This window comes from Capricornis sumatraensis, chromosome 11 (genome assembly GCF_032405125.1).
Source record: "Capricornis sumatraensis isolate serow.1 chromosome 11, serow.2, whole genome shotgun sequence".
NCBI classification, from domain to species: domain Eukaryota; kingdom Metazoa; phylum Chordata; class Mammalia; order Artiodactyla; family Bovidae; genus Capricornis; species Capricornis sumatraensis.
The window spans coordinates 56,715,764-56,733,598 of record NC_091079.1 but is presented as its reverse complement, the minus strand read 5'-3'; the positions used below and the strand labels follow the sequence as shown (position 1 = coordinate 56,733,598).

At 42.6% G+C, this 17,835-nt stretch overlaps 1 protein-coding gene across 1 annotated transcript in view; it reads left to right on the top strand.

The window, feature by feature from the left end:
- JPH1 (junctophilin 1) overlaps window positions 1-17,835 on the top strand; it is an 84,974-nt gene that overhangs the window by 41,127 nt on the left and 26,012 nt on the right. The gene's annotated exons all lie outside the window — the stretch shown is intronic.

Sequence of the window (17,835 nt, the reverse complement as noted above, 5' to 3'; positions counted from 1 at the left end):
ATGCAAGGAAGATGAATGCAATAGGAGTATGATTAACTAAAAACGAATACTTAGGCAACATCTAATACTCTACTGAAGAATAGCCCAGTTCTTGGCAATCAAATTTCAAATACCACTGCAGCACACAGTGCATTCTGAGTCCCAGGAGAATGGCATGGCCCCCAGATTGCACCGCCTAATGGTCGGTGGAGTGATATTTTTTCCCCAGCTACTTAGGAATGTTAGTAGTTTGCACCCTGTGTAGCTCTGTTTCTCATGCCCCCCGCCGTGCTGTCTCCGCAGGGCTGGTGCTGGGAAGGCTGGGATCGTATAATGTATACATCTCGGGGGGTGTGTGTGTGCGCATGTGAGTGTCTTGTCACCTTAACTGCTCTAGGCCTAAGCTTTCTGATCGGCACGGATCATTTGGTTAGAACTGGATGATCTCTGAGCTCTTTCTTAGTTTCCAGATTTTGTGACATATGCTGATCTCATGATTAATAATTCCAGATTAATTAGAAGATTACAGAATGTTTGAAGACTGTGTCTAGCGTTAGAGTTTCACTTACAAAAATAATCAGCCATCAATCCTAGAGGATGATTGGGCTTTATGATCATGTTTATAAACCTCTGTTGTTAAGCTTTTTGATCTCTGTGATTGTAAAAGACATGGAACTTCATTTGTCACTGTGCACAGATGATTTGACTGCTATGTATGGGCCATTATGTAAGGTGTTTTATTTATGTTCAAGTTATAGGGAAGTTTTAGTTAGAAGGTATACTCACCTGTCTTACTTAAATCTGATACCTCTAAATTTCTTTACCAAAGAAAATTTAGCAGCAGGTTTAGTAGCAAGACTGTTATCACTCTTAAGAAAAATTAGAAACCAATAAAGAGAGGCCTAGATTTTACTTATATATAATAAGGGAATTTCTCTAGAAACAAAAATATAGCTTCCACAGTTACTGAATATTCAGGTAGAAGGGAACTTTAGAACTCTCTACTTTCCCAGGGGTCTTTAGCTTATAGTTTCAGACCTGGGAGTTCTCAGGTTTTATGGAAGGGCTGTCAGTAGGAGGCAGGGAAAAGCTGAGGAGATGGAGATAGGTCCTTACAAGCCAGAACACAGGCAGGTTTGTTTGATTTCATATGGTTGGGAAAAAGTATGCCAAATTTTTATATAAAAATGAATGAGAATTCTCATTCTAACTCCTTTGTTTTACAGATGAAAAAACAAAGCTCCAGCCCATCATGTCAGTAGCACAGAAGGGACAGATTTTGTGAAATATATTGATATCATGATTAATAATTAGGTTTAATTAGATGTTTGGGCTTTATGATCATATTTATAAACCAGTAGCCTTGCTCTGAGAGGACTGGTGGCTCAGAAGGTGAAGAATCCGCCTGCCAGTGCAGGAGACACAGGAGACTCCGGCTCAGTCCCTGGATGGGGAAGACCCCCTGGAGAAGGAAATGGCAATCCACTCCAGTATTCTTGCCTGGAGAATCCCACGGACAGAGAATTCCTGGCGGGCTATGGTCCATGGGGTCGAAAAGAGTTGGACACAACTTAGTGACTAACACTTTTGCGTCAGAGGACTGAACACGTTTGGCTGCTCTTGAGGACGTGAAAACCGCTAGAGTCTCTGGTGTCATCTTCTCCTCCCCAGTGTACCTCTCACTTATCTCCAGACCTTAAGCCTCGTATCAGGTAGAAACTATTGTTGACACAGTTTAGAGCATCTCTAGAAACCCAATCCATGTTGGGAAAGTTGGACTGGGCAGCCCTATGACACAGAGCACAGCCATGCCAGCTCTTGATTCCTCGAGGAAAAGTAGACCTTTGTGACCCTTGACAAGGAAAGTCACTGGGCCGGCCAGACACTGGATGAGGAAGAGGGGTGTCTACTCTGCACATTCACCTGCAGCTGTTTCCAGAGTAGAAAGAGTGGCCTTATGGGCTCTGGTAGCTTCTAACTGGTAATAATGCTGTGTGTGTGTGTCCTTAAGTTTTCGTATCTCATTGTAGCCCCATAACAAACATGTTGACAACCACTTCTGTTTCTCCAGGACTTTTAAGTAAGCTGCCCAGCATTGCACAAGTGGGACCCCCAGCCCCCCTGCTTCACCTGGGTAGCTACAGTTGCTATCAACCCTCGCAAAGGTCACAGGTGCAGTAATTTGGCACAATATGATACCTAATGCTTTGGTCACAGCTTTCTGGTTACATTTCGTGAAAGTGAAAGTGTCATATATATTGCTTCCTGTTTTATAGAATAGGAGAAAACAGAAACTTGTATTCCTATTTTCTTGTATATCTTTTAAAATAACTGCAGAAAAATCTTTTGAAAAAACACTAACATTGGTTAGCTCTGCTGGATTAATATCAGGGTGAGTAAGGAATAACGGAAGAGGGAGACTTCCCTAGTTTTGTTAGATTTTATTGATCCATTTGAATATGTTGCTTATTTGGAAACTTAATATCTCTTAAATTACTCAGTTAACTAAATGCATAGATGTTACTGATACGGAGTTGAATAGTTTCTGCCCAGCTTTACCTGCATCTTCTGTTTTTAGCACTTGACATGTATCATATGTAGTCCTCATAATAACTCTGCAAGGTTGGTTCTACCACTCTCAGGGTTTACGTAAGAAGAAACAGAGATGTCCCAAGGGTGTAGGGAACTTGCCCTGGATTCCAGGCTGGCAAGCAGTGAGAGCTGATTCATATCCAGGCAATCTGATTGGAGAGCTCATGCTCGTAACCACTATAGGAAGGGCTTAGACAAACAGCAAGAAACTCAACTTTGAGGGTGTTCCAGTGTGATGTAAGAGATATTTTTAGTTTGGCACTTTTGAAGTCTGTGAATCCTAAATAATACATCTACATTTATAGAGCAAGTCCGGGGAGACCGTGCAGTTTCCATTATGCTATTTAATCCAAGGATTATGTTTATGCTGTGGTTGTAACAATACCCTGTCGATGGAGGTCTCAGGCTTTAAGTGCCAACAGATTGTCACAAATGCTGAGACACCTAAGGATGCGTCGAGGGTGGTAGGTGGGGAGGGAGACAGCATAGACCAGGATGGATGACAAGGTGGCCTCGTGGTGGCCCAGCAGGCAGAGAGCTTCATATGCCACCAGCGTGGGGGTGAGGTGACCACTTTGAGGGGTTGGGGTGTGTTACCCGCTAAAATCCCAGGGAAAGACAGCAACACCTCAGCATCTTACCAGGGAGATGTTGTTAGAAAACAAAATCTCTTATCTTGGAGCAAAATCACAGGGAAAGCTAAGGCAGCTAATAATCACTTGTTGCTTAACAGTGTCAATTCTACATTTATTTAAACCAATAGGTGTTTATCACTAAAAGGTTATTATATACACGAATCCACTCATGCAAATGAGAAATGTGTATGTTAATTTAATCATAATTGGGAGAGAACATTCATCTTTTATTAATTCAGATGATGAGAATAAACCCAGTGTTCAGAGAGAGAATGAAAAGAAAGACCATCATAGGAAAAATCTGCAGCTCAATTAAGATGGGATGGGGTGGGGGGGGGTGTGTACCGTTCTTGCCTTCGATGCAAATTGCCTCCCAACACTAACTGGCTAGTAATCCCTAGGGGGTTGCCGGAGCTATTGCCCAGGAAGTTCTTGGAACAGATAATGCAGGTTGAACCTGAAGTATAAAAAATCCCTCAGTAAATGTCAGCAGTAATCATCACCCTCATCAGATCGATACTTGTTGGCTTAACTTGCTAGGCTAAGTCGCTCAGTCCTGTCCGACTCTTTGAGACTCCATGTAGCCCACCAGGCTCCTCTGTCCATGGGATTCTCCAGGCAAGAATACTGGAGTGGGTTGCCATGCCCTCCTCCAGAGGATCTTCCCAACCCAGAGACTGAACCCAGGCCTCCTGCACTGCAGATGAATTCCTTGCCATCTGAGCCACCAGGGAAACGTGTAAGTTAGGCTGGCCTAACTTAATACAGTATATATCACCCAGATGTTTATATTTTCCCAGTGGTCATATTGTGTAGCTTATGAGTCATTGAATCAACTAAGAGGAGCCTACACTTTGTCTGTTGTCCTATCAAATTGTGTAATGACCCAAGGTAGGGGCTGGCTTCCAGGCCACAGAGGGCAGAGTTCACAGGTCACCACCCTGTTCACATCTTCCCAGCCTCAGTGTTTTAGCCCGTCACCCAGGCGGTGTGAAGCATGCCCATTGCTGGTGTACACTTCTGGGACGTGTCCCATTCATTCACTCGCTTCTTCTCCTCCAAACCCAGACATTGGCCTGTGCCCCCCCGCTCCTTTCTTTCAGCCTACAAACCTGTGGTTTTGTCTGCTGATATTCATTCCTTTCACAGGCTCCTTAAGAAATGTGGTAGAATTTCCCTCAACTTGCCCTTTACTCTCTCATTCCTAGAAATAATGTGTCCATATTGTAATCTTCCCAACGCAGAGATCCAACCAGGCCTCCTGCATCACAGGCATATTCTTTACTGCTGAGCCAACCAGGGAGGCATGAACAGAGGAGCCTGGAGGGCTATAGTCCATGGGATCCCAAAAGAATCAGACACAACCGAGCAACTGAACCACCACCACCGTTGTAATCTTGGAGTATATGAGATAAATGTGTGTGTGTTTTAGTTGGTAGTAATCTCAGAGAAGCACACAATATAATAAAAGTTATTAAAATAACGAATTGATATTTAGAAAGTTATTAAAAAGAGGTCTTCAGAAGTGCTAATAATCATTTACACTATTTCTTTAATGCCAGATTGGTCTCTCCTGCCTCGATTCTGACCTAAGAAGGTATCTCATCAAGAGTTTTTTTGCTTCCCTCTGTTCTCAGAGCAGGAAGAGCTGGTTATGTGAAGAAAGTCCGTGACTGTAAGAGCCATCACATTAAAGGCTTTGAGGGTCCTTTAGGGACATTATCCTCCCATTATCTGTTGTGATGTAGCCAAAATTATACTCCCCTTGGCAGCGTTTCCATGGCAGGTCCTTGATCCTGACTCACAAATGCATGATTTATCCTGAGTAGTGTGTAGTTGTGGTGAAGAGTCCCTCACATTTTTTTTTCATTGTCGTATTGCCTTTAAGACTGAGTTTGAACAGTATTTTAGGAAAAGAGAAAAAGTAAGAAGATATTCGGTTATTTTATTACCTGAAAGAAGACCAGGGATCACAGGGGAATTCATTTGGGAAAGAAAATGGCATTTTGTCTATTGTAATTGGGAACTAGTTCTCCAGAAGCTTAGAGCGCTCAGGGTAATATGGGATTTATTTTGAGTTGTGTTTCCATGATATTAAGAGCATAATGGTATTCAGTAACACTTGTGTGCCTTCTAGTAAAAACAAGCATCTCTTGTTTTGATCCGTTTTCTTCTTCTCTGTTTTGCTACTGTGTAGATAAATTTGAAAGCTTGTAGCCCTGACTATATGTAACCGAATAGTCTACCAGAGGGCCCCTCCTTTGTTAGGGAGGTTTAAAAATGGTTTCCTATTAATTCACAAGTCTGTGTGGGTGAATGCTTTTTTAACATGACATTTCTAAGACGCTTTTCTTGCTTATTCCAGAAAAGAGAGGCCAGATCTGTTATTTACTACCTGCTTGGATAGTCAAGTTTGTTCAGCAAAAAATCAAGTAGAATCTCAGCTGACCACAGGTGAAGTCTAATGGCCCAAGTGGTTAAAGTAAACATCTCAAAAGTAAATAGGCAGAAATTCTGGTTTCTGTACTTGAGCTCCCTAGATCATTTAGATGAAGAGGCTCTTTTAACTGGTCTGGATTTTAATTCCACTGTCAGCAAAGTGAGTACGTTCGTATAGCATTGGTACATTAAGGTCTCAAGGCAGACATCCTAGACTTGTAAAATAGTCCCTTAAAAGTTAACTGTCTTCAGAGTCTTCATAGTAGATTCTGGCTTTTGGGTAGTTTTGAGCTGTGAAAGTTTACAGAACCTCAAGAGCAGTTCTCTAGAAAGGTTTTACATTTTACTTAATTTTTAATGATTTTAAGGGGGCTTTTATGGCTTGTTCTTCTCTAAAGCAAGAGCTTGGCTCCAGTAAGGACATACACCTTCTGTCTAGCACAGAAGTGCATGGACCTTTGACAGAGGATGGGAATGGGGCCAGTCAGGAGGGACAGGTTAGAACCGAGTGTTTCTTAGAATGTCCACTGGGCTTCCCTAAAAGCTCAGAAACCTGAGAAAGCTGGCTTGTTATGGGCACGCAGTTCCTCTGAAGGCTCTTTGAGATCCATTTTGTTTTATAAAAATTCCTATTGGCAGCTTGGTCTTTGAGAAATCATTCTGCAGATATTCCAGGAGCATGCAGGCAGGAGCTGGAGGCCTCTTTCCTTTTTCTTTCATTGTTGTTCGTGCGTCTCAATTAAGAGTTTTGGGTGACTGCTTCTTGGGTCCTGGCCAACTCTCCTCCCTTCCTCCAGAAGTCCACCCCCCGCACCTGCACCTTTCTGGTGGTAAACACCTGGAACGCTGGGAGCAGGAGTGAAGCCAGTGTGTAGGACACACAGACTCATGCAGCTAGTTTGGAGCCAAAGCACAATTGGATTATGTCGAGAAGGGAAAAGGTGCCGCGTGAATTTGCCATGTTTCTGCACAGAGCAGGCCAATTTAAATATAGCCTACTACCACAGCTTGTCCAGAATTAAAATAGCCCAGAACAAGTGGCAAATGGCAGGGCGCGGGGCTCTCTGCCAGGAGATGGCTAAGGGACGGGAAAATGGGCTTTTGAGATGGATTGTGCAGGCTCAGATAACAATACCAGACAGGACACCCTGGGATCCTACTTCAAAACTTCAATTTCAGGTCAATGTAAATATGCAGAGTCCAAAAGGAAGGGCTGATGAAAACACTCAGCAGCCTAGAAGGCTGTTCTAAATGTGCTATATTATTATTTCAGAATTAAAATCTGGTCCCTGAATTCCCCTATAGTGACATCTTACCTAAATTCAAGGACAGTACCATTGCAGCTAGGTTTTCCAGGCATAGATGGTTTTAGCCCATGAATTGAATTATGTAATAACTGTATAATAAAGCCTTATTTGAGCCTGGTGCTGCACATAATGAAATTAGAACTTGAAAATATGATGAACAGCCCTGTCTTTACTGGTTTATCAGAACAGTGATAGTGGTCAGTACAAGAGTTTTAGCAGATATTTCGGTTCAGTTATTCATTCCTGAAATTTTTGTTTGGTTGGTTGATTTTTAGTCTTTCTTGATTCTACCTGTCATGTTCCCTGAGACTGAACAACACCAAAGACACGTTTCATTATAGGAGAGTAGGTACAGTTGGATAGATACTTGCTTTGAGAAAAAGCCAAAAGAGATGCTCAGCAGTGGTTAACGTTTGCTGGTGCAGATAGACATTTCATAGCCCATGCAATCAGTATACACATAACTAAAATGTTTGTATATTATATATTTGTGTATATGTTTTTTATTCTTCCCTCAAAATTAACTGTCACGTTACACCTATCCAGCACATGTTTAATACTACTTTTTAGTGAGTGATATGAGGAGTTCGTCATCTGATAGCATCTAAATTTCAGACCTTGAGAACCATGGTTGATAAGCTGGTTTCTGAAATTATGCCAGCACTATGGAAGAGATACTTTAAAAATTAAATAGCGAGAAGTTATTTATCATATTGAAATGTGTGACTGTGGTGACTTACTGTAGTGTCTCAGAGTTCAGGGAGTAACAGAGACCTTTCTCTCTCAGATGAGCATGTGAACCTTTTTAAAAATGTATTATTATTTTAACTATGAAAATATGATAACACCTTTACCTGAGACTTGGAAAATATAGAACAAGGTTATATATAGTTCAACTATATATATTACAGTTTTTTAAGGTAGATAAGTTAAGATTTTTAGTTGGAGTTTCAATATCAAACTCTCAAAAACTAACAGAATGAACACACAGACAAGTAGAAGTGGAAACCTGAAAAGCACAGTGAAGCAATTCAGCATAATTAAGATTTACACAGTTTTCACACAGCAGCAGGGTACACATTCTACTCAAGTTCCTCTAGACTATAAACTAGGAGACCCTGGAACATATCCAGGACCTAAGACCAGGTGCAAAAATTTGATGGTCTAAAGGTATTGAAATCATAGAGTCTGTTCTCTGAGCATGAGGACCTTTTTTATTTTGTCAGGCTGTACCGGCTCACCCGTTTGAGCTGCTGCTGTTGTGACGTCTTAGAAAAACATTGCAGAGAAGTTTCCTATTTACAATTAACTGTTGCCAACAGTGATCACCGGCCAGAGAGAAATTGAAGGGGGAAAAAAAAAAGCTTTCATTTCACCACCAGAGTTACAGAAGGGTCAGAGCAGGATGGTGAACATGGACAATATAATCAGTAGGAGAAGAAAAATGAATTTAGAGTTAAGTAGACTTGGGGGTGTTGCCTGGAATAGCAAATAATTTGAAGGCATTTCTGGACATTTGTAGATGATTGAGTACATTGATGTTTTGTTTGCCATAGCAGACATTAGGAGCTGATCATGAAATGTGAATGTGGACAGCCTTGAAAGGAGATGGGCCAGGAGCGGTTATTTTAGAGAGCACAGATTCACACGTGATCTGAAACCTGGAGACATGTCAGTAGAAAGACATGGGACAGCAGGACATGAGTGTTGTCAGTAAAAGCTCCCAGGAACAGAATCGTGGAGCAGTGAGTCACTCACCAGCTTCAAGCTTCCTTGTCTTGCATGGAAAGAGCCTAATCCTTACCTCTCCTCCTTACTCTGGAACAGTAACATTCCCATTCTTCGTTGGGAAAGACTGGAGTGCAGAGGCATCCCCGCATCTTTCTAAGGATGGTGCCTTCTTCGGGATGGGCTTCCTCCAGACTTGATGACTGACTCATTAGCCTCCCAGCCTCCCCTTTCCTTGATGTCCTGTACATTTTCAGGGTTACTGGTCAGCCCAAAGGGATTGCATATGAAGCTATAAAGAGGGCTTTTTCTATTTCCTACCCCATCTCATTCATGTCAGAGCAGAGTGAAAAATGGGAAGCCTCCTCCCTAACTGTGTCCATTACAGTCCATTGGGGTCCAGAATTATAAACGTACTTTACAGGTTTCCACAGAGTCCTCCAGAGTGTCTAAAGGCTCCGAGGTTCTCAGCCTCAAGTAAAAGTGGATTTCTCACGCTTCTACTCCCCAGCACCTGTAAGACAAGGGCACATCCTTCGGTCATCAAGTCTGTCGTCATTCTAAGTAGATTCTGTGATTGTCCTGACACTACTGAAAGGGGAAAAAAGAACTTTCTGCAGTCCTCCTCCCACTGCCTGACACCTAGTACATTCAGGAAATCGGACCTGGAAAGTGTAGCCCACTCTTGGAGGTAAACCTGGAGCCTTTCAGCAACTGTCAGAGCTGAGAAGCAGTAGGGAAGGCCCAGGAGCTTCCTGCTGACACTGGGCCACTCTCAGCCAGGGGGCGGGCAGACTTCAGGGTTTGGTGGGCAATTCTTCTTATCCCTCCCGAGTTCAGTGTGCTTTCTCATTTACAAAATGACAGTAGACTTTGAATTCTTGGGCCTCAGAGAAAACCCCTTCCTAAGTGCCAAGTGAAGTGAAAGTTGCTCAGTCACATCTGACTCTTTATGACCCCATGAACTGTAGCCCACCAGGCTCCTCTGTCCATGGAATTCTCCAGGCAAGAATACTGGAGCCGGTAGCCCTTCCCTTCTCCAGATCTTCCTAAACCTAGGGATCAAACCTGGATCCCCCACATTGCAGGCAGATTCTTCACCATCTGAGCCACCAGAGAAGCCCCAAACAGGGCTCAGAGCCTAAATGTTCTGCCTCATTCTTAGCATGTGCAGTGTGCCCACTGTGCTTGGAATTCTGGAGACTCAGTCTGAATTTCGGGCTGGTGAGGGGTCCTTCCGTTGGGATCAGTGCATCTGGCACTAAGGAATGGATCCCAGAAGGCAACCCCACATTCCCCAGTGACAGCGGTTCATCCATCCCACCGACCTGCATGGCATTGCCTCCCAGGCCCCGCAGTCCATTAATTCCCCTATGAAGAAAAGTAAAGGTTAAAAGTTCATCAGAAAGTGTCTAGAGCAGAAACGCAAGCCAACAGCAGGCTCTTGATCAAGAATAATCCAAGTATTATAAGTCCCACAAGGATATTTTATTGAGGCAGCTCACTGACAGTCTATCAAGAATGAAGGAAAAGACTCCTATTATTTGAGCCAGAATTTAACATGACCCTTTTACTTAATTTGTTTGAATTCTGCCTTGCATTTCCACCCCCATCTCTAATGAAGGAGAAGCACACAGTTCTTTTTGTTCAACATACATGTGTTCATCTTCAAAACCGCCTTTGCCCCACCCCACCCCAACCCAGTCCAAATTATACCAAGTGTTATTTAAAGGTACTGAGCAGAAAAGCAACCATCCTGGTTTACATATTTGTTCCAGCCACCATTTTTCTCAGTGTTCTGGGGTAAGTAAGCTATTATCTTATCCATTCAATATGGGATGAAAGTTTTCTGTTCTTGGTTTAACGCAGCCAAATGCTTAAAAACAGATAAAATCATGTTGTTGTTTTTTTAAGATTCCCACGTGGAAAAAAAAAAGAAAACTTTTTAAGAATTCAGGAGGAGCTAGATGATCTTCTGATATTTCCTTTTAAACTTGGAGGCGTTAATTACTAATTTGGTGGTTTGGGGAAGGCAACTATGAGTTAGATGAATCTGCAGTATTTTTAACACCACCTAAAATGTTCCTGCTGAAGAATAACCTTGATGAAAACCAATTTTTCCCCCTAGTCTTTAGTAAGATATTTTCTAAGCTGCATTTCACTTGAAAGTCAGCCAAAACTGGTTTAAAAATATGTAGGAGAAGAAAGCACCTCATCTGCATTTTTCAGTACAAGTCAAAATCTATTAATATTAAAGATAATAAATAAGGAGGGCAGTAGACTCAATAAAGAGAAAGCATGACTATAAGAACTGTGGGTATGAAGGAATATTTATAGCAGAAAGGAAGGTTTATAACTTGAAGACGAAATAGATCATGGACATTTGCTACCACAAGATCTGTAGACAGCAGTACAGAAATCTCTCTTTACAGCATAGCTACCAGCTTTGCCCTAAACCTTTGGAGACCTGGCCTCTGCCTGTTCATCCCACTGGATTACTGTGTGACTTTGAGTTTGTTGCTTGGTCTCTCTGAGTTTTAAATTTCTACAGAAGGGAGAGTCATTATCTGACCACAGGGGAAGGACTTCGTGGGCTCTCCGAGGCCCTTCCGGTTCTAATTGTGGTTTTTAATCTGTCTGGCAAAGCAGAACTGTCAAGAATCATCTCCTCAAAACTAGAAGGTTAACGAAAGTCAAGTAAATCCTTTGTGCTCATTACATTAGTGTCCCCAATATCTGTTGCAACAAAAGACTGAAAATTTGAACTGATAGCAGTCAAGGACTTTATTTTTCTTTTTAAAAAAAGTTTATTGAAGTATAGTTGATCTATAATGTCTTGGTTTTCTGTGTGCAGCACAGTGAATCAGTTACGCATGTATCCACTCTTTTTGAGACTCTTTTCCCATATTGGCCATTACAGGGTATCATATAGAGTCCCCAGGTGGCTCAGTGGTAAAGAATCCACCTGCCAAGGCAGGAAACAGGGGTTTGGTCCCTGGGTTGGGAAGATCCCTAGAGGAGAAAATGGAAACCCTCTCCAACAGGCAGAGGAGTCTGGCCAGCGACAGCACTTGGGGACACGCTGGTGACTGAGAACACATTTGTTACACACAGCAAGTTCCTACCGGTTGCTGTGCTGTACACCGTCGTGTATGTCCATCCTGGTCTTCCAGTTCATCCCTCCCCCCGCCTTACCAGGGTAAGCCTCCGCTTGTCGTCTGCATCTGTAACTCTGTTTCTGTTTTGTAGACAAGTTCATTTGTATCTTTTTAAAAGTGAAACTATGGAATGTGTTCTTGTCACAGATTAGGTGTGAAATCAGTGCAGTCACTGAATTACAGTTCCTACAAACGTTCCTACAGGGAAACATTGCTACTAGGAAAGGTTAAGTGAGTTAAATGGTTTGCTGAGAGAATAACTGTACTCCTATTACTTTGTCATTCCTCAAAAAGCAGAGCTGTCCCAAACCCAACAACTCCCAAACCCGTCTTTTAAATACGATAGAACTTCTGATGCAGAATGGCTTGCGGAGCCAGTCCCGAGCAGGTTCATATTTAGCGTCCCATGCCCAGCAGAGGAGCCAGTGCCTTACTGGTCACTATCTTGACAGGTCGAGAGCCATTTTAGGTAATTTACAAAACGGATATCTTACTACTTAAGAGACTGTGTTTCAACTAAGATGCAGGATACAGGATGTTTGGGGCTGGTGCACTGGGATGACCCAGAGAGATGGTATGGAGAGGGAGGTGGGAGGGGGGTTCAGGATTGGGAACTCATGTACACCCGTGGCAGATTCATGTTGATGTATGGCAAAACCAATACAGTATTATAAAATAAAGTAAAATTTAAAAAAAAAAAAGGGGGGGGGGAAGAGTTCTAGTTTGTGTCATTTTAAAGGCATGAATAATGTTTGCTTTTTTTTTTTGGTGATTAAGTATTTATGAAATGGGATCATGTTAGCACCAGCAAGTGCACACCCAGTGTGCGTCTGCCCCACGAAGAGGAAATTAGGTCTGCCCGTGACCCTTCACTGGGGTCCATTAGTCACTCGGCTGAACACTGCTAGCTGCCGACGTGTGTTTTGACCACTAGATAGTCTTACATTGCTCTAATTCTTAGTCATACCTTTAATCTGTCACCACAGTGACTGTTGGTAAAGGACAAAAAGCATAACAACACTGACGTGGAAATACAAACAGCCTTGACCTGACAGTTCTCATCACTACCCACAGGGTCTGCTTAGATCCCGAAGGTTTTGAAGTTCTTTTTGGGCACACCCAGATGTTTCTATTACAACACTAAAAAGAAATGTGGTCATGATTATATCTGATTTCATTTTACCGAATATGCATCCATTTTGAAATAGTTTGACCCACCTTTTGTGACTAAAGGCTTGATAACTTGAGTGAGATTTAGTCAAAATAAGGCCATTTCTATGAAATTGGCCATGGGAAAGAAGCCTTATTTTAAGCAACTAAAAAGCACCTAAAACTGTAATAATAGTCTGCATTTATATGACTTTACAGTTTCCTGATAGCCTTCACATTGGTCAGTGGTTCCTAACTTAACCCTCTGTATTTCAGAGTCTCCCCCTGGCAGTGCACCGGTCCCCCCTTCCCAGAGCTCTGAGGTGGGTTCATCTCCATCCTCCTCGCTCAGGTTTCTGCCCTGCATCAAGGGCCCCCTTCTTCCTTCTCTGCTTCTAGAAAAGAGACCCCTGCCAGAGAGAGATGCAAAGTTATGTCAGCCTAAAATCAGGTCCTCCCAGTGCTATGTCGCAGTTCGTTTTCCTTTCTTAGAACTTTTGTACAATCCTGATTGCAAATCTTCACCTCTTTAAGCACCCAGATTTTCCCTACCAGCCCTACATTTCAGCCAGAGACTAATAGTGGCCGTTTATCAACTAAATACCCTCTCTGCATTAGTCCTCAGTACTTCATAGAACTCAGTTCTGACCTTAGCAACTGTACAAGGTAATATCATTGCCATTATACAGGTAAGGAAAGTGAGGCAAAAGTGGCACAGCTAGGATGTGATCAGTGGGTTTAAGCCCAGGTCTGTCTGGTTTCCAGAGTCCACACTCTCTGTCTCTTTCAGGCTTGCTGTGCTGTGTCCTGCGCTCAGCCATGTCTGAGTCTTTGCCACCCCATACACTCCCCTGCCAGGCTCCTCTGTCCATGGAGTCTTCTAGGCAGAAATACTGGATCAGATTGCAAGCTTAGGATCCTTTAAATAATTTTAAAACACTGAATCAACCCAGCATTTGTTTTCCTGTTTCTTTTATTTTTCTTTGTCTAAGACCCGACTCCAACAGTGTCACCTTCTCAAAGCCTCTTCATTTTCTCCTGTTCTCTGAGCATCTTTCTTCCTGCCTTCCAATAGGATCTGCTGTCATGGATACAAGTAAAGTGCCTTTTTCCTTAGCCCAGCTAATCCCCCTGGTCACTGTCCAAATTTCCTCTTCCTTTCTGGGTCAGAAGTCACCAGCATGTGGCTCACACCTGCTTCCTCTGCTTCCTCTCTTCCTTCCTCACCGACCCTCTTTGGACTGGTTTCTGCAGTGGTCTTCTTGTTAAAACTTTTTTTTTGACCACATGGTGGGATCTTGGTTCCCCGACCAGGGATCAAACCTACACCACTTGGAGTGGAAGCTCAGAGTGTTAACTGCTGGGGCACCCAGGATGTCCCCTGACCTTCCTGTTAGAACTGCTGTCTTGGAGGTTCTCAACAAACCTACCATCACCTTTCTCCAGCACAGAGCAAGGTTGACAGACGACCCCTTTCTCAGACTCTAAACCATGCTGGCTCATTTCAGCTGCCTCCAAATCCACCAGCCAGTGCAGCTGCCTCAGACAAATTCAGATGTGGCCCACTTCCTTCCTAAGAGGAGCACAGGTCTTACCCAAGAACAGGAAATTTGAAAGTTTCCGTTGGAAGTTCACCTTCTGCCTTTACGCCACTGCCTCTCACTTCATTTCCTCCATCAGGTCCCTGGGACATTTTGTCTCCATCCTTCGCTTTGTTGACATACTCATCTGATGGACTCCTCCACCATCTGTGATCACATGACCCACATTGCTGTTGCTCACCTTGACCCTTAACTTTGCATTGCAGCCTTCATTTCCAACTTGAAATGCGTAGGTTGTAGAAAATCCTGCTTGAATGTATCCCCTTTCAAACTGTCCATCCTTCCATCTATACAGCATCTCTGTGTAGTAAAGCTGTCCATCTGCATACCAAGTTGGAAACCTTGGGGTTATCTTTTAGGTTTCTCTCTCTCTTACCTATTTTATTTATTTTTAAAGTATTTATATATTTCTTTAGCTGTCTCAGGTGGGATCTGTCATTGCAGCCCACGGACTCTCTAGTTCTGGTGTGTGGGCTTAGTTGCTCTGTGGCATGTTGGACCTTAGTTCCTTGTGAAAGTGAAAGTGTTAGTCAGAAGTGTGTCCAACTCCTCATGACCCTACGGACTGTAGCCCGCCAGGCTTCTCTGTCCATAGGATTCTTTTTTTTTTTTAATTGGAGACTAATTACTTTACAGTATTGTAGTGGTTTTGCCATACATTGACATGAATGTCCATAGGATTCTCCAGGCAAGAATACTAGAGTGGGTTGCCATTTTCTTCTCCAGGGGATCTTCCCAACCCAGAGATCAAACCTAGGTCTCCCTCATTGCAGGCACATTCTTTACCATCTGATCAAGCCCAGGGATCAAACCTGAGTCCCCTGCAACCTGCATTGCAAGGCAGATTCTTAACTACTAGACCACCAGGGAAGCCCCTTTACCTATTTATTTATTCCACCAATATTTGAGGATTACTGCTGTGCCAGGCGTTATGGTAAGAGCTAGCAAAACAAATATGGAGGCTGCCTGCACGTTTCAAAGTTCTGACACTTCTTCCCTTAAAGATCCTTTGGCTCTTCCTTAGCACCATTCGCCTCGCTTGACATAGCTTCCCCAGCTTGCCCCAGCCAGGATTAATGAAGCAATGTCTCATCTGATGACCCAACCTTTGGTCTTCTCACTTCCTCTGGATACATAGAATATTCTGGAAATATTTATTCATGGGTGATTTTTTTTTTAGATTTTTTTTCACTGTAAAATACACATAACATAAAATTTATCATCTTAACCGTTTTTGCATGTACAGTTCAGCTGTAAGTGCAGTCACATTGCTCTGCAGCCAATCTCCAGACTTCTTCATTTTCCAGAACTAAACTCTACCCATTAAATAACCACTCCCTGTTCTCCCTCCTCCAGCCTCTGGCAACCACGCTTCTACTTTGTGACTCTAGGAGGCTGACTCTTCTAGGTTTCTCCTGGGAATGGAATCATACAAAGTTTATCCTCTTGTGACTAGCTTATTTCTTTAGCATTAAGTTCCATGGAAGATTCATCCATGATATAGCACACATCAGAAATTCCTTCCTTTTTAAGGCTGACATTCTGACAACCCACTCCAGTATTCTTGCCAGGAGTATCCCATGGACAGAGGAGCCTGGCAGGCTACAGTCCATGAGGCTGCAAAGAGTCAGACACAACTGAGTGACTAACACACATAGGCAACACACATACACACACACACACACACACACACACACACACACAAGCAACATTCCATGTGGACTTTCCAGGTGGCTTGGTGGTAAAGAATCCACCTACCAGTGCAGGAGACTCGGGTTAGATCCCTGGGTCAGGAAGATCCCCTGGAGTAGGAAGTGGCAACCCACTCCAATAATCTTGGCTGGAAAATTCCATAGACACAGGATCCTGGCAGGCTGCAGTCCAGGGGGTCACAAAGAGCTGGACATGACTGAGCCCACACACATTACAATTGTTCCATGTGCGACTGGGCTGTGTTTCATTCCTCCCTTCTTTCATAGAGGCATCCTTGGGTGGTTTCTACCTTTCAGCTGTTGTGAATAACGCCCCTGTGAATGTGGGTGTACAGATATCTCTCTGAGACCCCGCTTTCAGTCTGGGGTGTATATACCAAGGAGTTGGATTGGTGGATCACACGGCAGTTGCATTTTTCATTGTGGGGGGCCCACCATACTGTTTCCGACAGCAGTGTGCCAGGTTTATAAGTTCTCTACTTCCTTGCCAATACTTGTTAGCTTGAGTGGTTTTTTTTCAGTAGTAGCCATCATAGTGGGTATGAGGTAGTATCTCATTGTGGTTTTGATTTATATCTCCCTTACGATTAGTGTTGTTGAACACCTTTTCATGTGCTTCCCGGCCATTTCTGTATCTTTGCAGAAACGTCTCTTCTGGTCCTTTGCCCATTTTTTAATTGTTCTTATTACATAAGTGGTAAGAGTTCTTTATATATTCTGGATACTATCCAAGTATCAGACAAATGATCAGCAAATATTTTCTCCCATAAAATGGAGTTTTAGTCTTATTTAGTGTAATGTGTTTTAACTGTAGAATAACACTCATTAAAAGGACTTTTCTCTAAACATTATTTCAAGAATAAAACATCCCTTAAAATTGTTTCTGCACCAAATTTGTCTTAATGTGTAAATTACACAGCAAGGTAAATTTTAGATAAATTTTATAAAACCCAGAGTAAAGTAGAAGATAGCCAATTATTTAGCTTATTCTAGCTGAGGATTAGAAATGTGCTTTTGGCCTGGCCTGTCCAGAGAATATAACCTTTAAGCTTATTAAGTTTGATAAAATGTTAGGGAATAGAGCCTGTAATGTACTTAAGAATGAGGACTCATTTTCCAAGCTTGAAAGTGTTCTGGATATAGAAAAAATATCTGTAAAGGAAACTGCGTGGTTGGCTATTCTGTCCCCAAGTAAATCACATATGTCCCTAAGCATTCACACACTCTCAGGACTAAGAAAACTTAGTATAATAAGAGCTTATTGATCCAGTAATCTTTCTTCAATATCCGGCCAGTCTCCAAAAAGGATTTTCAGGGCATTATAAGTCACATACATAAGAGCATTCCTGATGCTAGGGAATGTTAAGCCATGTCATTAGAGGAGATAACCATACACATGGATTGACAATAATTTTATTCCAGGTTTCCCAGTAGCTGTAACAAAAAGAGAAACAATATTGTGGTTCTCATTCTGTGATGCAAGGAAGCACACCAGCATGTCATCAGACCAGATTTTTCCTGGCACCAAATTTAAG